Source organism: Castor canadensis, chromosome 7 (assembly GCF_047511655.1).
Source record: "Castor canadensis chromosome 7, mCasCan1.hap1v2, whole genome shotgun sequence".
Lineage (NCBI taxonomy): Eukaryota > Metazoa > Chordata > Mammalia > Rodentia > Castoridae > Castor > Castor canadensis.
Genome location: NC_133392.1, coordinates 35,324,173 through 35,350,330, shown reverse-complemented (window position 1 = coordinate 35,350,330; position 26,158 = coordinate 35,324,173). Strand labels below are relative to the sequence as shown.

The window sequence follows — 26,158 nt, the reverse complement described above, 5'->3', positions numbered from 1 at the left end:
ATATGATAGGGCACACAGATGTGACGGCTATCACATAAACTTCACAAATGTTTGAAGGTATGCTGATAAACATAAAAAATACAACTATAACATATCTTTGAATAAGGCAAAATGTTTGTACTAAATATGAATTCTTTTATTAATATTTGCAATTCTCACCTACTTTCAGTTTTCAAAATTCTGTGGCCCTGTGTTCACTATGTATTTGGGAATGAAGGAAGCCTTGGTTGATTACAGGGAGGAGTTTTCTGGAAGAGGTGAATAGAAATGCCTGAAAAAAATTAATAAAGGCCTTTGTAAATGTGCATGTGTGTGCAGGTGTGTGCTGGGCAATAGTCATGGAGATGAGGAAGATGGAAAACAAAGACTTGAAAAGTTGCTCAGGCAGAGCTTGGCCATATCTGTTGTAGAAAGCAAAAAGCACCTTCTTCATTGCCTAGCATGTCCCTCTTACTTTATGATCCCCTTTTTTAGGAATTGTTTCCAGTAATGGGAAATACTGGAAAGAGATGAGGCACTTCTCCCTCATGACTCTGAAGAATTTTGGGATGGGGAAGAGGAGCATTGAGGACTGCGTTCAAGAGGAAGCTCACTGCCTTGTGGAGGAGTTGAGAAAACCAATAGTGGGTGATATTTCGTGTCATGATTTCAATAGACTGATCTTTTCTCTAATATGGTCCCTGGGTTTATTGCAGAGGTGACTTGAGCTTTCAATTTGCATCCTGGCTGTGAGCTCCTGGGGGGAAGGGAAGATTTGAAGGACAGACCTTACAGATTGTTTAATATCCATGCTGTATGTGTGCAGACATGACTGCGCCTCCAGTGGGGGTATAACATTCTTTTAATTTCACTCTGTTGCTAAATTTCTTTCTTTTTGTACAACTAAAAAGCTTGAATATAGGTTTTGAGCTTACTTTCTGAAGAGTAATGAGCTGTGTTTTTCTTATCACAAGTGTGGTTCACCTGTTACTGATCGTTTCACCAGAGAATTTGTGGTTATAGTGGCAGTGACTCCACCATCCACCTAAGTGGCAAGTTCTAAGTGATATATGCTTTCACTTAAATGAACAATTGTTGTATAACTGTTTTCACAGACATGTCTCACATTTTCTGGTAGGTTCATAAATATAATAGAAATGGTGCTCTGTACTGGTCTTTTTTGTTGTTATTATTTGTTTAACTGGATCTTTCTCTTTTTTATTTTCTTTTGGGCAGCATTCTGGTTAGCTCAGCGTCTTACAACTTGAAGCAATGGGCCAGCCCTTTTTAGCTGTATTTAATAAATTTCTCCTCAATTATTGTTTTCTCTAAACTCATCACAAATACTTAGCATTATTTATTTCTTATTCCCCAATATTTCAAAGATTCATCTACATGTCTTAGATTAATATGTACTCTAGTAAAAATCTATAAAATAGAGAAATTGTAATTTATAAATTGATTCATTTACCTAGATTTCAACTCTTAATGGTAACTCTAATCTGATATTTCCTAAATGTGATCTGGGTTTATATTCAGAGTTGCCTATCTGACCTGTTTATTGGAATTGGATTAGAAATTTATGAAGATTGTTTTTCTCCCACTGGCAGCTCAATTTACCTAAGAAGTATTTGACAAAATAAACCTAATTATCACCTCAGATAATCATAATTAATATTTTTTATTTGTTGTTGTTATTGTTGGTACCCGGAGTTTCAACACAGGACCTTGTACTTGGGAGGCCAAGGCTCTAACACTGTAGCCATACCCCGGCCCTAACAGTTTGAATTCTAAATGATCTATTTTTAAAATTCTTTGCAAATCAATTGAAAAGCTAGAGATCCTTTATTTCCTTTGACTCATACACACACACACACAGACACAAGCATACACAATCACCAAAGCTTCCAACTCCATGACTAAAATAAAACTTTTTCTATTTTTCTCTTTTTTATTCTTGTGCTTGGTGGGAATACATTGTGACATTTTCACAGTTTCTTACAATGTATTAAATATATCATACTTGAATTCACCTCCTCTCCAGGTTTCTTTTTTCTCCCCTCCTCCAATTCTAAAAGTTTATATCCCATAATGACTAAAGGAAACTGATCCACAAACAGCTCACTCAACAGACTTTTCATTCTTCAAAAATCCTTCATGTTTATCCAGAATACTTTCAATTCAAGGTACTTTTAGGTTTGGCAGATGTTAATTTGAAAGTTCTTTGGATAAAAAGTTTATGGACCAATTTATTATACAAATTTCATTGTATAAATTACCAACAGAAATGAAAAAAAATTCTTCAGTTCTATCACCTGTAAAGTAATAGATTTTTCCTAAGAGATGAACAAAAACTTTAAATTATTAAGACATACCATTCTCTACATGGCTAAATATGGTTCTTCTTTAGTACTATTGTTTGCACTCAGGGCTTCACACTCGCTAGGCAGGTGCTCTACCACTTGAGCTATGCCTCCAGTACTTCAGGCTTAATATGACAATATCACAGTATCCATGAAATAACTTTGTCTATATGGGTTAATATGAAGTTTAAGTGGAGACAATGGACATTCACTTCTTTAACATTGTGGACATTCACTTCCAAAGAAAGAAAATTCCTTTTTGCTTTTCTATCTTTTTCTAAAGATCAAAATGGGAAATAATCAGACTACACTTAATAGTTTACTATATTTGTTTGTCTTATATGTGAATATATTTGAAATTTAGAACTCTCAATTTATTTCTGCTTCCTCCTTTTAATTCAGAAAAATCCTCTCCCAATACCCAGACAGCTGTGATTTTCTGCTCTAACACTTTTTATTAGGTTAAAACATCTTTCTTTTTCTTCCACAACAGCAGACAGCTGGGATTAAAGGTTTGGAAGTAAATGCAGTGGATGTGAACTGACTATATTTAACTCTATTATTTAGCTAGATTATGATGGCCAACTCAGATTTAAGGTAAATGTGATATGTTGATTGAATATATGCTGAATATTTTACTGTTAGGGGAATGGGTATGAAATGTACTGCCTTAATTTCTTAAAGAATCCTACTGCTAAAAATGAAAGCATGTTTTATGTGCATTTTAATAGCTTGTAAGTTGTTTTATTCTCCAATTCTACAGGTTCACCTTGCGATCCCACCTTTATCCTGAGCTGCTCCCAGCAATGGGATCTGTTCTATTATCTTCCATAATCTCTTTAACTATAAAGATCAGAATTTTCTTATCTTTATGAAAAGATTCATTGAAAACCTCAGTATATTGAGCTCTCGATGGATTCAGGTGTGGCCCAAATCCTTTTTTCCTGACAAATCTAAGGCATTTTTGGTACAAAACTTTGTGTAAAAAATTCTATATGGACGAAGAGATGACATGAATGTTTAGACAACAGAGTGCTGGCAAAAACAGCCTTTAAAATTATTTATTTTACATTTAGGAAAAGAAATGTGAAGATATTTATCTGGCTTTCAACCTCTTAGCTATCTGTTCATGGTTTCCTCTTAAATTCCTACGTGCTTTTGTTACCTATATAAAGGTACTGATTAGACACAAAGAGTATTCAGGAATTTTTTCCCAAATCTTGTCTCTCAAACAACACTTAGATACTTCATCATAGGACTTTTCAGGTATATTTTAATTTGGGAAGACAATATATTCTTCTACGAAAAAATGAAAGTTGCTAGGACTCACTGAGTAGGTTGGGACTTTTGATCTTCAATTAGCACTCTTGTTGAGAATATTGCTCAGTTAGGAAAGATTTGTAATGTTTGAAACATAAAAAAGTGCAATTTTACTTGTTCTGTATTGGCATACTCTCAACTCTTCCTAAATAATATTTGTGTGATAAGAAAGAATTCTTTTAACTATTCTGGATCACAAATGTTTTTCAAGGTATCTCAAGCACTTCCTACTTCCATCACACTCATTCTGTTTTATATCTGAAACTGACCCATAGAAATAAAAGCAAGGACTTCAGCTGGGCATAGTAGCACACATCTTAGAATTCTGGATGTAGAGGCAAAAGGACTACAAGTTCCAGGCCAGTGTAAACCCAGAACAGCTTGGGCTTCATAACAAGACCATGCCTCAAACAAACAAAAAAACATACATACATACATACATTCAAACAGTAAGGGCTGGCTTTATACTCTAGATAAGAGTACTCCAGGTCCTTAATCTTTGTTCTCATCTACCAATTATAGTCTGCAATTTTTTACTTTTCAACTTGAATGTAAGTATAGAAAATGAGTGAATTGATGAAAATATTTTTGGAGAAAAATGATGCTCTTTGACTACTCATGGAATATTTTCATCTTTGAGGTTCTTGCCAAAATTTTCACCCAGAGACCTTCCTATGGGCATAGAATAACTTTATAGACTTGAAATACATTATACCTCAATAGAGACACCATAATTTATTATGAACAATGATTTCTAGCCAGTGATAGCTATATGGGTCATTCATCTTCGTTAATTATTTGCGTCATAATAGACTGCTTAAAATATTTCTAAAATACATTGTTTGGGTCATTTCTCCCTCTTGCCCACACCCCACCTTCTCCACGCAACCCCCTCCCTTCCAGGCAGAACCTGTTATGCGCTTTTCTCCAGTTCCATTGAAGAGTAGAAATAAGCAATAATAAGAAAGACATAGCATTTTTGCTAGTTGAGAGAAGGACAGCTATACAGAGAGATTCCTAGCATTGCTTTCATTTAGAAATGTGTTACAACCCAGGTTGATTCATCTCTAACTGATCTTTACACTGGTTCCTGATCCCCTTCTCGTGTTGACCTCTGTCACTTTAAGGTTTCTGTATTGATTCCTCTGGAGTGGGGACATCAAATGCTTTCATGTTTTGGGTTTTCTATCTAACCCCATACCTCCCGTGTATGTTCTCCCCTTGTCATGTAACCCAAGTCCTACAACACTGCTGTATTTGCCCTAGATCTAAAGACCACATATTAGGGAGAATATATGATTTTTGGTCTTCTGAGTCTGGCTAACTTTGCTCAGAATGATGTTCTCCAGTTCCCTCCATTTACTTGCAAATGATAAGATTTCATTTTCTTCATGGCTGAGTAAAATTCCATTGTGTATAAATACCACATTTTCTTGATCCATTTGTCAGTAGTTGGTTGTTTCCATAACTTGGCTATTGTGAATAGTGCTGCAATAAACATGGATGTGCAGGTGCTTTTGGAGTAACCTGTATGACTGCACCATTTTTTACCTACCAACAATGTATGGATGTCCCTATTTTTCCAAATAATTGTCAATTTTTTTGTGTTCATTAAATCCAATCCAGTGAATATGAAGTGAAATATCATTTCAGACTTGATTTTCATTTCCTCAGTGACCAATGATAATGAACATCTTTTCATATGCTGTTTTCCAACTCTTTACCTTCTTCAGAAAAATACTGGTCAAGTCTTTTTCCTGTTTTAAATTGGTTTGTTTGTTCAGATGTGAAAGTTGTTTATGTGTTCTTGGTATCAAAACCTTCCCTATGAATAACTTGAAGTTTTTTTTTTATTATTTGGGTTGTCATTGTACCCTCTTAATTATGTCATTGAATGCACAAACATTTTGATTTTGATGAAGTATTTTTTGTAGCTTTGGTAACAAATCTATGAGTCTATTACCAAATTTGAAGTCATAAAGATTAACATTATAGTAAGTCTTCTAAATTAATCATTTTTCATGTTGTTATTCAGTTGTTTCAGCATCATTTGTTAAAAAGACTCTAGGTTCAAAGGTTTTGGAACTCTTGTTGAAAGTGACACCACCATATTTGACTAGATATAGTTCTGGATTTCACCATTTTTTGTTGGTATTTTGTTATCATTTGTTTGTTTGTTTTGATTACTGTGACTTACTGTAAATTTTGACATTAGAAAGTTAATATTCCAGTTCAATCACATATGAGCTTGAGAACTGGTATTCACATTTATACAAAAAAGTTAATGTAATTTTAGGGTGGCTATTAAATCTTTGGATTACTTTGGAGAGCAATGTCAATCTTAACAATATCAAGTGTTCTGATCTTTGAACATGAGAAAGTTTTTTATTTTCTTAGATGGTCTTTATTTCTTTACAACATTTAATAGTTTTCAGTGTATGGGACTTTCACCTTTTTGTATTCTCTTAAGCATTTCTCCCTCCTGGTTGCTATTGTTAATGTAGTAATTTCTTGCTTTCCTTTTCATAGTGCTCATTTCTGTTGTAAAGACATGAGTGAATTCACATTAATTATATATCCTGAAATTGTACGAAAATCACTTATTAGTCTCAGGTGTTTCTTTGTGGTTTGTGTAGGAGTCCCTGTATGTTGATTCATGTTATCTTCAAATAAATATGATCTTACCTTTTCCTTTTCTATTGTAGGTGTTTTATTTCTTTTTGTCATCTAATTTTTCTGGTCAGGACTTCTAGTACTATGTACTATATAGTGAAAAAGTGGATGTTCTTATTTTACTTATTTGCATTTTCTCCTAAGTTTGGGATATACTTTGGGATCTTACCAGAAATATGCTACCATTTTGTTTTTTTCTTTGATGGCACTTGGGCTTGATCTCAAGGCATCAAGCTTTGTAGACAGGCACTCTTACCCCTTGAGACACATTGCCAGCCCTTTCTTGTGATGTCTTTTTTTCAGATATGGTCTGGTGAACTATCTGCCCAGGGCTGGCTTTGAACCAAAATACTCCTGATCTCTGCCTCCTTGATTTTTCTATTGAACCACATTTGTAATTCTGGTATAAATCCTATTTGATCATGGTTTACAGTTCTTTGAAATATTTTTAATTATGTGGAATTTTCCATATGATTTTGTTACTTTTTGAAGTTCCCTATATATTCTATATATACTTCTCAGAACAACATATTCAAATGTACAAGAAACATGAAAAATGTTCATCATAGTCAGTTATCATGGACATGCAATTAAAAAGCAGAGTGAGTTATTACCTCTCCCCAACTGTCTTGGCTCTCATCAAGAACACACACACACAGACACACGCACACACACAAACACAAACAAATGTTTGTGAGGATTATGATTAATGATATTAATTCATAAAATAGAATGAGATCCTATCATAATCACTAAAGTGGATGGAAGTGGAGGATATTATGTTACAAGAAATAAGTCAGATGCAGAAAGTGATGCTACATTTTGACTCTTATTTGGACATTAAATAAATGTCTATAGAAATGTGTAGTAGTTATTCCTAGAGGTGGGAAGGATCCAGGGGCAGGAGAGTATAGTATTGAATACTAAGCACCCAATTCAGTTCTAATTTTCTTCAGAACAGCAGGGAGACTTTATTTCACAAGCATCTATTTCACGTTTTATGGATATCTTAAAGAGAGGAACTCAAAGCAAACAAACAACAAGTAGCTAAGGATGTGCAGATAATTTTCAAAGAACCCATACTTGGTTTCTTTGTTTGCTCTTTGATTTTTCTACTTCATTATACATTGATCTCTGCTGTCTTCTGCTGGCTACATTTAGTTTGCAGTTTTCCACTTCCTGATCCCTAAATTGTTAAGTTGCATGGTTTATTTAGGTGCTTTCTTCTCTTTTAATGTATATTTCAAAAATTTAAAAATAATTTTTAAAATTTGCAGTTTTAAAATATGATTTTATTATATTTGTGCATGTCATTATTTTGTTATGTTGTGTAGTGATTTTCATTATGTCTCAATATATTCTAGTTTTTCTAGATTTCTTATTTAACATGTTACTTATTCAAGGGTGCGTTTGACATCTAAATTCCCTTTTGATATTAATTTCTAGTTTCATTCCAAAGTGTTCAGAAAAGTCATTTTTTATTATTTTCATATTTTAAACTTTACTGAGAATTATGCATGACCTAACATGTAGTTAGTTTATCCAGAAGAAAGTTCTATGAGGATTTTAGTAGTATTTTCTGCTGTTGTTGACTGAGTATTCTGCATGTGCCAGTTAAGTATAATGAATATCTAGTCTTTAAGACTTGTATTTCCTTTTTGATTTTTTTTTTGTGTGAAGCTTATCCATTATCAAAAGTTGAGTATTTCAGTTTCCATCTTGTATTGGAGAACTGTCTATCTGATTCTTTGAGTATCAGTGAGTTTTTCATTTATGTTGGGGTTGTCTTGATGAATGTATATATGTTTATCATGTTAAATCTTTTCATGAATTCACCTTTTTTCTAATATAAAATATATTTTCTTTCTTTAACAATGTTACTTGAAATCTACTTTGTATTATATTAGTATAGCTATCCTATTGATTTTACATATTTATTTGCATAAAAAATAAATTTCCACTTTTCATTTTTAATATAATGTGTCTTTGAGAATAAAGTGTCTTTTAGATTGCATAAAGTTTGTCAGAATCATGCTTTTAATATCTCTATTTCAAATTAAAATATTTAATCCTGGTATGATTCATTAATAATATTAGAGTTCATTCTACTCCAGTGTTCCCTTCCAAAGTCTTATGTTTAATGCCTCATATTTATTTGATCAATTTTATTCTATTGTATCTTTCTGATTACCTCTTGACTTTTTTCTCTATGTATTTTAAAGATATTTTCTTAATTTTTTTCCCTTCATAACTACTTTCCAAAATTCATTTTCACAAATATTTGTGAAGTTGTTCTTTTGAATTCTTTGTATTTGGTTTTTTTTTTCTTTCAACACTCTGAAAATATTTAAGACACTTACAAAAAAGTTTTATGTAATATGTTTGATATCTGACCTCATCATGGATAATTTCTGTTAACCTAGTTTTTTTGCAATTAGAGAATCACATTACAGATTTTTTGGATATTGTGTAATTTTTGTTGTTGTTAAGTAGACATTTAATATATTGTTATCTGTTAACTCAAGAAGATGCTTTACTTTTCCAGAAATTACTGTTGTTATTTGAATAAGACTGTAGAGATCCATTTGTCTACTGTTTATTCCAAGTTATCTTTGCTAAAACCATTTTTCTTGTCACATGTGATTAATTCAATCTGTCTTCTTTTACATTTGCAGCCAGTCAATTACCAGAAAGATATTTCCTGTTACCCTGAATCCAGTAAGGAACAAAAAATCTAGTTATCCTGTTTCCTTATGTGCCACTGTGGAAGTACCTTGATTTCACGAGGCTGAGACAATGGCTAATGTCTTTACCAGTCCGTGAGCAATCAAAAACAGAACCTCAGCTTTATGAGAAAATGGTCACAGTTGCCCAGGCTGGGATCATCCACCTATACACTAGCATGGTACATAGTATTAAAAACTGCCAGCCACATTGCTTGGGTATAAAAAATGCTAAGTTCTATGTGAGATGCCAAATATACTGGAATGTATGTGGTGCTTTCTTCATCTTGTTCTCTTAAGGATGCCACAGGTGTTGCCTAAAATCTCAAGGTAATTTCTTCAGGTTAATATGCAAAAGTCAGTGGTTGTTTTGGTCAAGAAACAGTTCCTGAAATTCTTGAAATACCATCTTTGTGACATTACATCGTCAATGCTAATGTAAAATTATTAGTGATTCATTTAATCCATGGAATTAATTTTTTACATATTTAAGATTTCTTTCATTTCCTTCAACATTGTTAAGCTCAGCTTAACTATGATATGGTTTGTCCCTATGAACACAAAATATCCACATTCACTCAAACAGATGAAAATATTAACATTGGCTTATGAGTGTACCACTTAGAGTAATTTTAAATATACTTAAGACTTAAGAGAAACTGGAAAAACTAAGAAAACTACATGAAGGCAAAATTTTCAATCAAAATGACTATGTTTGTCTGGAATTTACCCAGATTGAGATAGTCCAATTTATTTTAGTGGTTTTGATTGCATAATGTTACACATAATGCAGATCACATGAAGATTATAAAAGCATCATCAATTTGATTCTGGCCTAGTGACTAGTTATAACATAATATATTCTTTTGTGTATTAACAAATAATGTATATAGTATTGTATATTAATGAAATATTTAATATATTCAATATTTAAAACATAAAATAAGTGACATTTAGTGGTCACACCACTTTCTCAGTTTTAAACCTTAACATTGGAATCTGCATTATCCTTACTCTGTCCTTTATCCCATTTGGGCTGTTAATGCCTCAACAACCTGTTTTCAAAATTCAGAGTATTTTTACTTCACACATTTCTATTGATTCCTCCACTTGGTCCTAGAGTTCCTTCCATTCAGACTATAATAGTGCTGAGTGATCCTCTCTTTGTGAAACCATTCTTACTCCTATTAAGCTTTGTGTTTTATAGATATATATATGATATATGATAGATAGATAGATAGATAGATACATAGATACATAGACACATAGATACAAAGGTGGGTTGATATAATTTCATCTTCATCTTAACAAAGTAGTGAGTGGCAAATTGTCAACATGGGCTTAGAGCAATTAGATGCTAGGTCCCTAAGATCCTTATTTGTACACATATAAGAATAAATATACTTATTGATGGCTTAATCAGTGTCTGTATTTACCTCTAATACAAGGACACTCCTTATGGGCCATCGTAGGGATAACACAATGGCTCCCAATCATGAAGGTCAAAAACCTGAGAGTACCTTACATTTTTCTATACCATATTTAGAATACAAGTTTCATTTTCATGATTGAATCTGCATATCTCTAGATAATGAATGCATGCAACCTTCTTCATGTCTGTGTTTGAGTGATAATAAGGAAATAGAAAATAGAAATAGAATTCTGTTTAAGATTTTGTGAAGCAAGTTCCTGCATCAGACACCTAAGTACAAAGAGTCTCATGGATAGCATTTTTAGGAAAGTAAGAAATAGGGAGCAGGAAATGAAGTTTGGGTCAACTGATCCACAATATCTTTGATGTCATGTTAGCTTCTCTTCATACTGAGATCACTATCTAAGTTCTATGTTGGCTAAATTTATAACATTGTAAGTTGTTTTTTAAAAATTTTATTTATTTTATTCATACATGCATACAATGTTTGGGTCATTTCTCCCCACTTCCCCCCACCCACATCCCCTTCCTCTCCTCCCTATCCCCTCACTTCTGAGCAGAAACTGTTTTGCCCTTATCTCTAATTTTGTTGAAGAGAGAGTATAAACAATAATAAGGAGGACCAAGGGTTTTTGCTAGTTGAGATAAGGATAACTGTACAGGGAGATTCCTAGCATAACTTCCATGTACATGTGTGTTACATTCTAAGTTGATTCTTCTCCAACTAACCTTTTCTTTAGTTCCTGGTCCCCTCCTCCTATTGGCCTCTGTTGCTGTAAAGTTTCTGCATTAGTTCCTTTGCATCAAATGCTTTCTTGTTTTTTGGGTTTCTTACCAATCCTCATACCTCCCTTGTGTGCTCTCGCCTTATCATGTGATCAAAGTCCAGACCTCTTGTTGTGTTTATTTTTGATCTAAAGTCCCCATATGAGGTAGAACATATGATTTTTGGACTTCTGGGCCTGGCTAACCTCGCTCAGGATGATGTTCTCCAGTTCCATCCATTTACTTGCGAATGATATGATTTCATTCTTCTTCATGCCTGCATAAAATTCCATGTATAAATACAATATTTTCTTAATCCATTCGTCAGTAATGGGGCATCTTGGCTGTTTCCATAACTTGGCTATAATGAATAGTGCTGCAATAAACATGAGTGTACAAGTGCCTCTGGAGTAACCTGTGTCACATTCTTTTGGGTATATGCCCAAGAGTGGTATTACTAGATCATATGGCAGATCTATGTTTAGATTTTTAAGAAGCCTTCAAATTTTTTTCCAGAATTGTTGCCCCAGCTTGCATTCCCACCAGCAGTGTACAAGGGTTCTTTTTCCCCCACATACTCACCAACACCTGTTTTTGGTGGTGTTTCTAATGATGGCTATTCCAACAGGGGTGAGGTGGAAACAGTGTGGTTTTGATTTGCATTTCCTTTATGGCTAGAGGTGGTGATCATTTTTTCATTGGCCATTTGAATTTCTTCTTTTGAGAAAGTTCTGTTTAGTTCACTTTGTGATTTCTTTATTGGTTCATTAATTTTGGGAGAGTTTAGTTCTTGGAGTTCCCCATATAGTCTGATTATCAGTCCTTTGGGTGATGTGTAGCTGGCACCCACTCTGTGGGTGGGATTTTCAGTTTAGAGAGCATTAATTTTGTTGAGCAGAAGCTTTTAGTTTTATGAAGTCCCATTTGTCTATACTTTCTATTAGTTGCTGAGCTGCTGGGGTTCCATTGAGGAAGTCCTTGTCTGTACCTATTACTTCCAAAGCATTTCCTTCTCTTTCCTGTATCAACATTAGAGTTTGGGGTCTGATATTAAGGTCTTTGATCCATTTTGAGTTGTTAATAGTACAGGGTGATAAACATGGATCTAGTTTCAGTTTTTTGCAGACTGCTAACTAGTTTTCCCAACAGTATTTGTTGAAGAGGCTGTCTTTTCTCCATCATATATTTTTAGCGCTTTTGTCAAAAATAAGTTGATTATAGTTGTATAGATTCATATTCAGGTCATCTATTCTGTTCCACTGGTCTTCATGTCTGTTTTTGTGCCAGTACCATGCTGTTTTTATTGCTATTGCTTTGTAATATAGTTTGAAATCCGGTATTGTGATACCTCCAGCATTGTTCTTTTTGCTCAGTATTACCTTGGCTATTCATGGTCTCTTGTGTTTCCAAATGATCTTTAGGGTAGATTTTTCAATGTCTGAGATGAGTGTCATTGGGCTTTTGATGGGAATTGCAATAAACATGTAGATTGCTTTTGGGAGTATAGCCACTTTTACTATGTTGATTCTACCAATCCATGAGCATGGGAGATCTCTCTACCTTCTATAGTCTTCCTCAATATCTTTGTTCAGGAGTTTATAATTTTCCTTGTAGAGGTCATTCCCATCCTTTGTAAAGTTTACTCCTAGGTATTTGACTTGTTTTGAGGCTATTGTAAATGGAATTGTTTTCATGTATTCTTTCTCAGTTTGTTCATTATTAGTGTATAGAAAAGCTAATGATTTCTCTATGTTTATTTTATATCCTGCTATCTTGGTATAGCTGTTGATGGTGGCTAGGAGTTTTAGAGTAGAGTTTTTTGGGTCTTTAAGGTATAGGATCATATCGTCTGCAAATAGGGATATTTTGAAAGTTTCTTTACCTATTTACATTCCTTTTATTCCTTTTTCTTGCCTAATTGCTCTGGCTAGGAATTCCAGTACTATGTTGAATAGGAATGAGGATAATGGTCATCCTTATCTTGTTCTTGATTTTAGAGGGAATGGTTTCAGGTTTTCAGCATTAAGTATAATGTTGGCTAAAGGTTTGTTATGTATAGCTTTTAAAATGTTGAGGTAATTTCCTTCTATTCCTAGTTTTCTTAAAGCTTTTATCATGAAGTGGTGTTGGATCTTGTTGAAGGATTTTTCTGTATCTATTGAGATGATCAAGTGGTTTTTGTCTTTGCTTCTGTTAATGTGGTTTATTACATTTATTGATTTTCATATGTTGAACCACCCCTGCATTCCTGGGATGAAGCCAGCTTGGTTGTGGTGAATGATTTTTTTGATGTGTTGTTGAATTCGGTTTGCCATTATTTTATTGAGGATTTTTGAATCAATGTTCATTAAGGAGATTGGCCTATAGTTCTTGTTTTTGGCGGTGTCTTGGCCTGGTTTTGGGATGAGTGTAATATGGCTTCATAAAATGTGTTTGGCAATTTTTTTCCCTTTTAATTTCATGGAAAATGTTAAGGAGGGTTGGTATTAGTTCTCCTTTAAATGTCTAGTAGAATTCAGCAGAGAATCCATCAGGTCCTGGGCTTTTCTTTTTTGGGAGACTATTGCTGCTTCTATTTCATTTTGTGTTATAGATCTATTCAAGTGATTAATGTCCTCTTGGTTAAATTTTGGATGGTCATAAGTATCTAGATATCTGTCCATTTCTTCAAGATTTTCAAATTTATTAGAATATAGGTTCTCAAAGTAGTCTCTGATGATTTCCTGGCCTTCTTTGGTGTTTCTTATTATCTCCCCTTTTGCATTCTTGATTTTACTGATTCAGGTTTTTTGTCTCCTCATTTTAGTCAGATTTCCCAGGGGTCCGTCAATCTGTTTATTTTTTCAAAGAAGCAACTTTTTGTTTCATTAATTCTTTGCATTTTTTTTGTTTCTATTTCATTGACTTCAGCTCTTATTTTTATTTTTATTTTTATTATTTCTCTCCTGTTTGTTTTGGGATTTGTTTGTTCTTGTTTTTGTAAGAGTTTCAGACATAGCATTAGATCATTGATTTGAAATCTTTCTGTCTTTTAAATATATGCACTCATGGCTATAAACTTTCCTCTCAGGACTGCCTTTGCTGTGTCCCATATGTTTCCATAGGTTGTTTTTTCATTTTCGTTAAAATTCAGGAACCTTTTAATTTCTTCTTTCATTTCATCGATGACTCATTGGTCATTGAGCAATGTGTTGTTCAATCTCCAGATGCTCGCATGTTTTTGTTATTATTTTTGTTGTTGATTTCTAGTTTTAATGGATTGTGATCTGATAGAATGCATGATATTATTTCTATTTTCTTATATTTGCTGATCTTGCTTTGTGCCCTAGGATATGATTGATTTTGGAGGTTTCTGTGGGCTGCTGAGAAAATGTATATGTGTGGAAGTTGGATGAAATGTTCTGTAGACATCAAGTAGGTCCATTTACTATGTGATATGTTGTAGATCTTGAATTTCTTTATTGAAAGACCTATCTATTGGTGATAGGGGGATAGTAAAGTCTCCCACTACCACTGTTTTGGAGTTTATATATGTTTTTAGGTCCTTCAGGATATGTTGATAAAATTGGGTTCATTGATGTTGGGTGCATATAATTTGATAATTTTTATTTCCTTTTGGTGTATTTCCCTTTTTATTAGTATGGAATGTCCTTCTTTATCTTGTTTGATCAATGTGGGTTTGAAGTCTACTTTGTCTGAGACAAGTATTGCTACTCCTGCCTGTTTTTGGGGACCATTGGCTTGGTAAATCTTCTTCCAGCCTTTCACCCTAAGCCTGTGTTTATTTCTATTGATGAGATGGGTCTCCTGTAAGCAACAAATTGTTGGATCTTTCTTTTTAATCCAGTTTGTCAAATGGTGTCTTTTGATGGGGGAATTAAGTCCATTAACATTGGGTGTTAGTATTGATAGGTATATGGTGATTCCTGTCATTTAGTTTGAGGGTTTTATTGTGTGTAGCTAAATTGATATTACTCTCTATTTTCTTGCCTTTTCTTCTCCTGTGGTTTGGTACTGCCTGTCCTTTCATGGTTCTGTTGGCTTTCACTTTCTGTGTGCAGAATCCCTTGAAGAATCTTTTGTGTGGTCATATGTTGTTTTAGTTTCTGCTTATCATGGAAGACTTATTGCTCCATCTATTTTGAATGATAGTTTTGCTGGATAGATTATCCTAGGGTTGAAGTTTTTTCATTCAGTGCCCTGAATACCTCACCCCATGCTCTTCTTGCTTTTAATGTTTCTGTTGAGAAGTCTGATGTGATTTTGATGGGTTTACCTTTGTAAGTTATTTGTTTTTTCTCTCTTAGAGCCTTCAATATTCTTTCTCTATACTCTGTGCTTGTTGTTTAATGATAATATGTCGTGGGGTAGTTCTATTTTGGTCAAGTCTGTTTGGTGTCCCGTAGGCTTCCTGTACCTGAATGGGCATAGTTTTCTCTAGATTTGGGAAATTTTCTGTTATTATTTTGTTGAATATATTACGAATTCCTTTTGTTTGCACCTCTTTTCCTTCTTCAATGCCCATGATTCTCAAGTTTGGTCTTTTGATGGAGTCGTTGAATTCTTGCATGCTCCTTTCACAGGTCTTGAGTTGTCTAACTAGTAGTTCTTCAGTTTTTCCTTTAATTAACATTTCATCTTTGAGTACTGAGATTCTGTCTTCTGCTTGGTCTTGTCTGCTGGAGTGGCATTCCACTTTGTTTTGCATTTCTGTTTTGTTCTTTTTTCTGAGGTTTTCCATATCATGGGTCACTTTCTCTTTAATGTTGTCTATTTTCATCATGAGTTCACTTATCTCTTTATTTATGGTGCTCTTTGTTTCACTTTGTTGTTTATACAGTGCTTCTATAGTTTCTTTTATTTGTTTTTGTGCTTTCTCAAATTCTCTATTTTTGTTGTCTTGGAATTTCTTGAGTGTCTCCTGTACATTTTGGTTGACCACACCCAGTATCATCTGTATAAAATTCTCATTGATTACTTGTAGAATTTCTTCTTTCGGGTTGTTCTTATGGTTTTCATTGAGTTCTTTGGCATAGTTTATCTTTGTTTAGTTGGAGTCTGGATCTGGGCATCTGTTTTCTTGATTTCCCTCTGGTTCTGTACTAATTTATTATTGTGGGGACAATAGTTTCCATCCTTTTTCTGTCTTCCCATCATTCCACTTGCTGCTGTTACTGTCCCTATACTATGTGTAATTTAGTGTTACCTACCTTGTAATAGTAAAAATAATGATATCTGGAATGGAAGGGTAAGAGGAGAAAGAAAGCAAAGAAGGTAAAGAAAAAAGAAAAAAAATACAGAGCCAAAGAAATCAACAAGGAGAGATAATGCACTAATCAACAGTGAGCTAAACAGACATTAGAGAGACAGAGAAAGATAAAATGAAGAGAGAAAAAGAAAGAGAGGAAAAAATATCCCAGGTTCAAATGCAATAAAGTTTCAGTCTTAATAGTTCTGGTGTTACTCCTTCAGCCACCAGTCCTAGTGTTGGTGTTTGAGTAGTAGTTTTGTTGTTGTCTCATCAAAGGAAAAACAAAACAAAAGAAAATGAAACAAAACAAAAAAATAATAATAAAAAGAAAAGAAGAAAAAAATAATTAAAAAAATAGAAAAGGTCTGTAAAACTGTAGAAGAATAAATGTTTCAGGTCCAGAAACCATGCTGTTTCAGTCTTAGTAGTTGTGGTGTTGCTCCTTCAGCATCCAGTCCTGGTGTTGGTATTTAGTCAGTAGCAGTGTGGTTGTTTCACTTGGTGGTTTGGTCTGGAGACAGCTTTGTGAGCCTCTATCTGCTCTGTTTGAGGTTGTATCTCACCTGCCACCTACTGTCAGCTGGCTGCAGCTGCAGGCTTTATTTATGCAGGCGCAGGGCTGAGCTGTCACACTTGCCTAGTCCAGTTGGCTTTATTTACTTAGGGTTCTCCTGGGTACATATCCCTTCTCTTTTCTCCAGTGTGAAGTCCTGCCAGGGTGCTCTATCACTTGAGCTATGCCTCCAGCCTCTCTGTGTACGTTTTACATACTTGCATAATTGCATTGCTTATGCAATCCAAAATTTATTTCATTCAGTCAATAAATTCTCAAGATTTAGTCACTTAGGGAATTTGGATCTAGTTCATTTTATATTGTATGCTATTCCTTTGATTGTACTTTGTGCAACCATTCCCTGACTGTACAATACTTTCTTTGCCACTTTTTCAACCTATGTCACAAATAATCACTTCAGTTGTTCTTAGAATATGTGAACAAATGTTTTGATGATGATGTTAAACATCTTTAAATTTTTTATTGTGTTAAAATATGTATGGAACTTACATTTCAACTGTTTTATGTATAAATTCTGTTTCATATAATACATGTGATATATGTGTAAACATGACCACTTTCACTCTAGAACATTTTCCTCATTCCAAAAACAAACCCCTATATATCCAGAAGGCACTGTTCCCATCCTAGCCCTTGTATACCACTGATACACTTTCTATCTATATGAGATTATCTATTCTGGATATTTCCTGTAACTGGAATTATACAATACGTGGCCTTCAAAAAAAAAAAGTCTTGCCAGCCTATTTACAGTTGCAGGCCTTGTTTATTTAGAATTCTCATGGGGAAGTGATCATCCCCCACACTCTGTGCAAAGCATGCAACATGTCAACTACTGTTGGAAACCTTCCCCTCTCTAAGCTCTCTGGGTGGGGCTGCTAAACACGCCTTCTCCAGCAGACTTGTTCATTCACAGCTCGGGTGGGGAACTGCTCCCTGCCACTCTCTGGCATAGTGTGCCAGAGGTCAGACACTTTTACAAGCCTTCCCCACTCCACACTTGCTGTGGGGCATCACCACAGCCACCTTCCCCCCAGGCTTGTTTATTTACAGTATATGTGGGGAAGTGCCCCTCACCCTTTCTCTGGAGCTCAGGGCGCCCCGCCATCTTTGGTACATGCCTTTTTTCAGTTGCTTGTTTATTATTCAGTATTTTTTGTTGTTGCTATTTTTATTTTTTATGGGACAGGGGTGGGTCTGTCCAGGGGGCTATGATGTTTTATCCTAGGTGTGGCTGTGGGAGTACCACTGCTGCTTATTTGATCACCTGTTGGTCTGTGTCTCCCAAGCAGGTTAGGAGCCAGTGCTTGGTGGCATGGGAGCTCTCCTGTTTTCTCTGTATATCATGGCGTGGGGAAGCTATGTGCGGGCTGGGGTGCAGAGGTGTCAGAGTTTTGCCTCTTCTTGTTGGCTTTTCCTGCCAGTTGTGTCTCCAGCATCTCGGCAAGACTTTTACTTTAAGGAACACATGCTAGCTACTTCCTCCCTCTAGTTGCCATCTTGGATCCCCCTATAAGTTGGTTTTGATTCATTGTAATTACATACACCAGTAAATAATTTATAATTGCATGAAATTATTCCTAGGAAAATCACAATAAAGAGTTGGAGTTCACTTATGAAAAGTTGCTGATCTCTGTATCTGATATATTTGTTGTGGGACAAAGTCCACAAGCATGATGCTGAGATATGCTCTGCTACTCCTAGTGAAGCACCCACATGTCACAGATATGACCACAGAAATTTGGCAGAAAATTTCGGAGAGATGTTAGTTAGGCACTTCTAGTGGCCCTCATATTGCCTGCCTTAAAGGAGGTTTAGTATTAATTATTTAATCATTTATTTTTATTTTTCTTTCTTGGTGATTCTAGAATTTGAACTCAGGGTTTGTTCAGCAAGAAAACTGCCACTCTAGCCATGTCCTATTTTTTTGCATCATGTTTTTTAAATACCGTATCTTGCACATTTTGCAAAGGCTGGTCTTATTCCATTAACTTCCTACCTCTACCTCTAAGTACCTGGAATTGCAAGTATATGCCACTACATTCAGCTGGTATACTGAGATAGGGTTTTGCTAACATTTCATTTGAGCTGCTTTCAAAGTGTGATCCTAGTAAATTCACCTACAAATTAGAGGGGTGGGTCACCCATCAAATCTGACCAATTTTTACTATTTACTCATCTGTGCCACAAATTATAATTTGGAAGATTACTGAGAGAAGACAGCATGGCATTATGTAAAAGAATAACATACTGGTATATTTTCTTACTGTTATGGAAGGTAATTTGTGGCAGGCACAGCAACATAAATGGCATGGGATTACATACTGGCTTTAATGTATAAAAGGGCACTTTAAACAGTAGCTATATATTCTGTAGGATACCTTTCTTCATTCTGACAATTCTGCTGCTGAGGCAGTTAAATGTAAACTCTTCTTCCTGAAGCATAAATGGAAATCATTTTGTTTAATGCAGCTTCCCAGATAATTGCCACTCTAGGAAGGATTTTAGACAATTGGAATGATTAAAAAGCGATTTCCATTTAGGAAGAAGATAATCTAAAGGAATTTTGTTATTTCAGAATTCTGTTTCCATAAAACTCCTAGTTAACAAGCAAAGGAATTTTTTGATGGGAAGTAAATAATTGTGCAGTTTTTGAACATTACCATACAAATATTGTCCTAAAAAGTTCTAGCTTTACAGTACATAAGAAGCATACCTACTTTGCATCTTGTGTCAGGATTTTACAGAAATGACAGTAATATACTTAGAAGTGGAAAACAGTCTTTTTAAGATAGGAGGAGAGTTGAGTACTATATTCCAACAAATTTTCACCAAATTTCTGAAACATAACAGAAGACTGATGTGTGACAACTCATGGAACAAAGAGGAGAATCCTATAACCTGAACGAGAAATTGAAGAAGATTTTTCAAGAAATAAAATTGATCTGTATCCTTGTTTGGAAATTAAAGATGTCAAAGTGAAAAGAGAGTAGGTTTAAAAAGCAGGTTCCCTCCACATTCCCATTCATCATATGACTCATTTTTCCCCACAGGAAAAGAAAGGCTTTCTCTGGAGTGAAACTGAGTCCATGAAACCCTGTATTCAGGGAGCTTGGGTGGTAGAAAGAGTAAGATATTGAGAGAGTTGATCCCTTGAATTTTGGGTCATCTCCTTCCTCCTTATTGCTTGTTGAATTCAGCAGTCAGATTTCCCAGAGGTTTAAGTACTGTAAGGACCACTATAACCTATCATTTTAATAGAAATTTCTCTCCAAGCACCCATTACAATGACTGAAATAAAAGTACCCAATCATGATGTATGGTCATGGAATTTCAGAGCAGTAGGTTTGAAGACTAAATCACAAGTACTTTCAAGTAGAAATACCAAGCAATGAATAAATATTAACATTCATACTCCACCAGAATTCTTGAGAGTAACTATTTCCTTATATAGTGAGAAAAAAAGTGTAGGAAGAGAGTGTTTTTATAACCTCATATTTTCTATAATTTTCCCTATCTATATATTTACAAATATAAGAGAATATGCTCCATCAAGCTATTTGAAATCAAGTCAGAATAAATCATAGTTCAAAAATCAGAACTCTGGTGAGAGGAAGACAATCTCAGAGATATAATAAGATGAAATTTATTATTTCCAACATAAAATGGTATAATGGTATATTAAACTGCTTATTAAATACCCACTTTAGAATGGAGCAAGTGCATAATGAAGTTATGAGAGAGATACCAGGAATAAAATGAGTGCTTCATATTCTGAGGTTTTCAGAAATGAAGCATTTATTTTTGGGAGTCTGAAATAGTTCCCTGAGTGTTTGGAAATTATTGTAACTAGAGAAATAAAAACTTATGCACTTATCTATAGAAACAGATATGGAGAAATAAATTTAAATCTAAGAGAGTACCAACAATGTAACATAATCACAGCTTTGTTACTAGGGAATATGTTTACATACTAACAGTGATGTAAAAATCATATATACATATAAAACCAAAAATTTTGGTCTAATATACTCTGGTAAATGTAGCAAGGGAAATCTTTTGCATGTGTACATATTATTTATATGTAGATGTGTTGATATATGGGAGGGTGTGTTAGTTTTTGTCACTGTGGCAAAGTAAATGAGAAAATAAACTTAAGGAAAAAATATTTATTTGGGCTCATCGTTTCATCAGTTTCAGTCAGTGACCAGTTAGATCTCCAGTTGTGGGCTTGAGGTGAGGCAGAATATCATGGTAGTGGGATTATGTGGTGGGGATGGAGGCCACTGCTCACTTCATGGCCACCAGCAATTAGAGACAGAGAGGAAACCAGCAAGATATAGTCCCCAGCAAGGGACCGTGATTCCTCAAACCTTAATAGCTCCAGCATTGCTTCAATGTCCAAGCCCCAAATTTTCTCTGAGACTCAAAGTGTATCTTAGCTGTGAGTCCATATAAAAATAAAATGAAATTTACTATTTCCAACATATAATGGTATATGGTTAGCCTTACAACTACACAAGTTAAGAATGATTAAATAGCAAGGAAACATCAGACCAAAACAAGACCAAAATCAAACAGAGCAAACATTAAACTGTGTAATTCCATTTACAGTTGAGCATATACTGGAATGACATGAGTTCCAAAGGGCTTAGGTAAGTAGCCCTTTCATGTATCCATGGATCTGCAAGTAATGTATTGTGCATGCCTACAAAACCAGCATCATGTAGTTGATACCAAGGTTTGGGCTATGGCTGAAGTATCCTATGGGCAACTGAGCAATTGAGCATGGTGAAAGGAATCCTGAGGAAACAACTTCCTAGGCTGCCCTATATAAGCATGGTACTAGAAGAGTACTCTTTTCTCAAGGAAGATCATTTTAAATGAGTTTACAATTTAAAACCCTTGAGCTGGTAATGGATGAGGTCATCCTGATTTCTTTGGTTTTCTTGAGGCATCGTTCTTATTGTGCTGGTATAAAGCAGTCAACTTCTTTTCTTTTTTTTTTTTTATTATTCATATGTGCATACAAGGCTTGGGTCATTTCTCCCCCCTGCCCCCACCCCCTCCCTTACCACCCACTCCGCCCACTCCCTCTCCCCCCAACCCCCTCAATACCCAGGAGAAACTATTTTGCCCTTATTTCTAATTTTGTTGTAGAGATAGTATAAGCAATAATAGGAAGGAACAAGGGTTTTTGCTGGTTGAGATATGGATAGCTATACAGGGCATTGACTCACATTGATTTCCTGTGCGGGTGTGTTACCTTCTAGGTTAATTCTTTTTGATCTAACCTTTTCTCTAGTTCCTGGTCCCCTTTTCCTATTGGCCTCAGTTGCTTTTAAGGTATCTGCTTTAGTTTCTCTGCGTTAAGGGCAACAAATGCTAGCTAAATTTTAGATGTCTTACCTATCCTCACCACTCCCTTGTGTGCTCTCGCTTTTATCATGTGCTCAAAGTCCAATCCCATTGTTGTGTTTGCCCTTGATCTAATGTCCACCTATGAGGGAGAATTTACGATTTTTGGTCTTTTGGGCCAGGCTAATCTCACTCAGAATGATGTTCTCCAATTCCATCCATTTACCAGCTAATGATAACATTTCATTCTTCTTCATGGCTGCATAAAATTCCATTGTGTATAGATACCACATTTTCTTAATCCATTCGTCAGTGGTGGGGCATCTTGGCTGTTTCCATAACTTGGCTATTGTGAATAGCACCGCAATAAACATGCATGTGCAGGTGCCTCTGGAGTCACCTGTGTCACAATCTTTTGGGTATATCCCCAAGAGTGGTATTGCTGGATCAAATGGTAGATCAATGTCTAGCTTTTTAAGTAGCCTCCAAATTTTTTTCCAGAGTGGTTGTACTAGCTTACATTCCCACCAACAGTGTAAGAGGGTTCCTTTTTCCCCACATCCTCGCCAACACCTGTTTTTGGTGGTGTTGCTAATGATGACTATTCTAACAGGGGTAAGGTGGTATCTTAGCGTGGTTTTAATTTGCATTTCCTTTATTGCTAGAGATGGTGAGCATTTTTTCATATGTTTTTTGGCCACTTGAATTTCTTTGTTTGAGAAAGTTCTGTTTAGTTCACTTGCCCATTTCTTTATTGGTTCATTAGTTTTGGAAGAATTTAGTTTTTTAAGTTCCCTATATATTCTGGTTATCAGTCCTTTGTCTGATGTATAGTTGGCAAATATTTCTCCTACTCTGTGGGTGTTCTCTTCAGTTTAGAGACCATTTCTTTTGATGAACAGAAGCTTTTTAGTTTTATGAGGTCCCATTTATCTATGGTATCTCTTAGTTGCTGTGCTGCTGGGGTTTCGTTGAGAAAGTTCTTACCTATACCTACTAACTCCAGAGTATTTCCTACTCTTTCCTGTACCAACTTTAGCGTTTGTGGTCTGATATTAAGATCCTTGATCCATTTTGAGTTAATCTTGGTATAGGGTGATATACATGGATCTAGTTTCAGTTTTTTGCAGACTGCTAATCAGTTTTCCCAGCAGTTTTTGTTGAAGAGGCTGCCGTTTCTCCATCATATATTTTTAGCTTCTTTGTCAAAGACAAGTTGGTTATAGTTGTGTGGCTTCATATCTCGGTCCTCTATTCTGTTCCACTGGTCTTCATGTCTGCTTTTGTGCCAGTACCATGCTGTTTTTATTGTTATTGCTTTGTAATATAGTTTGAAGTCAGGTATTGTGATACCTCCTGCATTGTTCGTTTGACTGAGTATTGCCTTGGCTATTCGTGGCCTCTTGTGTTTCAATATAAATGTCACGGTAGATTTCTCAATCTCTTTAATGAATGTCATTGGAATTTTGATGGGAATTGAATTAAACATGTAGATTACTTTTGGGAGTACAGACATTTTTACTATGTTGATTCTACCAATCCATGAGCATGGGAGATCTCTCCACTTTCTATAGTCTTCCTCAATCTCTTTCTTCAGATGTGTATAGTTTTCCTTGTAGAGGCCTTTCACATCTTTTGTTAGGTTTACACCTAGGTATTTGATTTTATTTTGAGGCTATTGTAAATGGAATTGTTTTCATACCTTCTTTTTCAGTTTGCTCATTGTTAGTGTATAGAAATGCTAATGATTTTTCTATGTTGATTTTATATCCTGCTACCTTGCTATAGCTATTGATGACATGCAGAAGCTTCTGAGTAGAGTTTTTTTGGGTCTTTAAGGTATAGGATCATGTTGTCTGCAAATAGGGATATTTTCATGTATTCTTTTTCAGTTTGCTCATTATTAGTGTATAGAAATGCTAATGATTTTTCTATGTCATCTGCAAATAGTGGTATTTTGACAGTTTCTTTACCTATTTGTATTCCTTTTATTCCTTCTTCTTGCCTAATTGTTCTGGGTAGGAATTCCAGTACTATGTTGAGTAGGAGTGGAGATAGTGGGCATCCTTGTCTGGTTCCTGATTTTAGAGGGAATGGTTTCAGTTTTTCTCCAGTAAGTATAATGCTGGCTATAGGTTTGTCATGTACAGCTTTCATAATGTTGAGGTACTTTCCTTCTATTCTTAGTTTTCTTAGAGCTTTTATCATGAAATGGTGTTGGATCTTATCAAAGGCTTTTTCTGCATCTATTGAGATGATCAAGTGGTTTTTGTCTTTGCTTCTGTTAATGTGGTTTATTACATTTATTGATTTTCATATGTTGAACCACCCCTGCATCCCTGGGATGAAGCTTACTAGGTCGTGGTGAATAATCTTTTTGATGTGTTGTTGAATTCAGTTTGCCATTATTTTGTTGAGGATTTTTGCATCAATGTTCATTAAGGAGATTGGCCTATAGTTCTCCTTTTTTGGAGGTGTCTTTGCCTGGTTTTGGGATAAATGTAATACTGGCTTCATAAAATGTGTTTGGCAGTTTTTCTTCCCTTTCTATTTTGTGGAACAGTTTAAGGAGGGTTGGTATCAGTTCTTCTTTAAACGTCTGATAGAATTCAGCAGAGAATCCATCTGGTCCTGGACTTTTCTCTTTGGGGAGACTCTTGATTGCTGCTTCAATTTCATTTTGTGTTATAGGTCTATTCAGGTGATTAATTTCCTCTTGGTTCAGTTTTGGATGATCATATGTATCTAGAAATCTGTCCATTTCTTTAAGATTTTAAATTTTATTTGAATATAGGTTCTCAAAGTAGTCTCTGATGATTTCCTGGACTTCCATGGTGTTAGTGGTTATCTATCCTTTTGCATTCCTGATTCTACTAATTTGGGTTTTTTCTCTCCTCATTTTAGTCAGGTTTGCCAGGGGTCTATCGATCTTGTTTATTTTTTCAAAGAACCAACATTTTGTTTCATTAATTCTTTGTATGGTTTTTTTGTTTTCTATTTCCTTGATTTCAGCTCTTATTTTTATTATTTCTCTCCTTCTATTTGTTTTGGAATTTGCTTGTTCTTGTTTTTCTAGGAGTTTGAGATGTATCATTAGGTCATTGATTTGGGATCCTTCAGTCTTTTTAATAGATGTACTCATGGCTATAATCTTTCCTTTCAGGACTGTTTTAGCTGTGTCCCATAGGTTCCGGTAGGTTGTGTTTTCATTTTCATTGACTTCCAGGAACTTTTTAATTTCCTCTTTTATTTCATTGATGACCCATTCTTCATTAAGTAATGAGTTATTTAGTTTCCAGTTGTTTGAATGTTTTTTGCCTTTACTTTTTTTGTTGAGTTCTACTTTTACTGCATTGTGATCAGATAGTATGCACGGTATAATTTCTATTTTCTTATATTTGCTGAGGCTTGCTTTGTGCCCTAGGATATGATCTATTTTGGAGAAGGTTCCATGGGCTGCTGAGAATAATGTGTATTGTGTAGAAGTTGGATGAAATGTTCTGTAGACATCAAGTAGGTCCATTTGATCTATTGCGTATTTTAGATCTTGGATTTCTTTATTGATTTTTTGTTTGGATGACCTATCTATTGATGATAATGGGGTGTTAAAGTGTCCCAGAACCACTGTGTTGGTATTTATATATGCTTTTAGGTCTTTCAGGGTATGTTTGATGAAATTGGGTGCATTTTCATTGGGTGCATACAGATTGATGATTATTA

General features: G+C 34.9%; 1 long non-coding RNA gene and 1 pseudogene across 1 annotated transcript in view; one reads left to right on the top strand and one right to left on the bottom strand.

Annotated features, from left to right (window-relative positions):
- The window catches only part of LOC141424619 (uncharacterized), a 100,436-nt gene that overhangs the window by 51,212 nt on the left and 23,066 nt on the right, over positions 1–26,158 (bottom strand). The gene's annotated exons all lie outside the window — the stretch shown is intronic.
- Positions 1–26,158, top strand: part of LOC141424654 (cytochrome P450 2C18-like) — a 33,226-nt pseudogene that overhangs the window by 1,871 nt on the left and 5,197 nt on the right.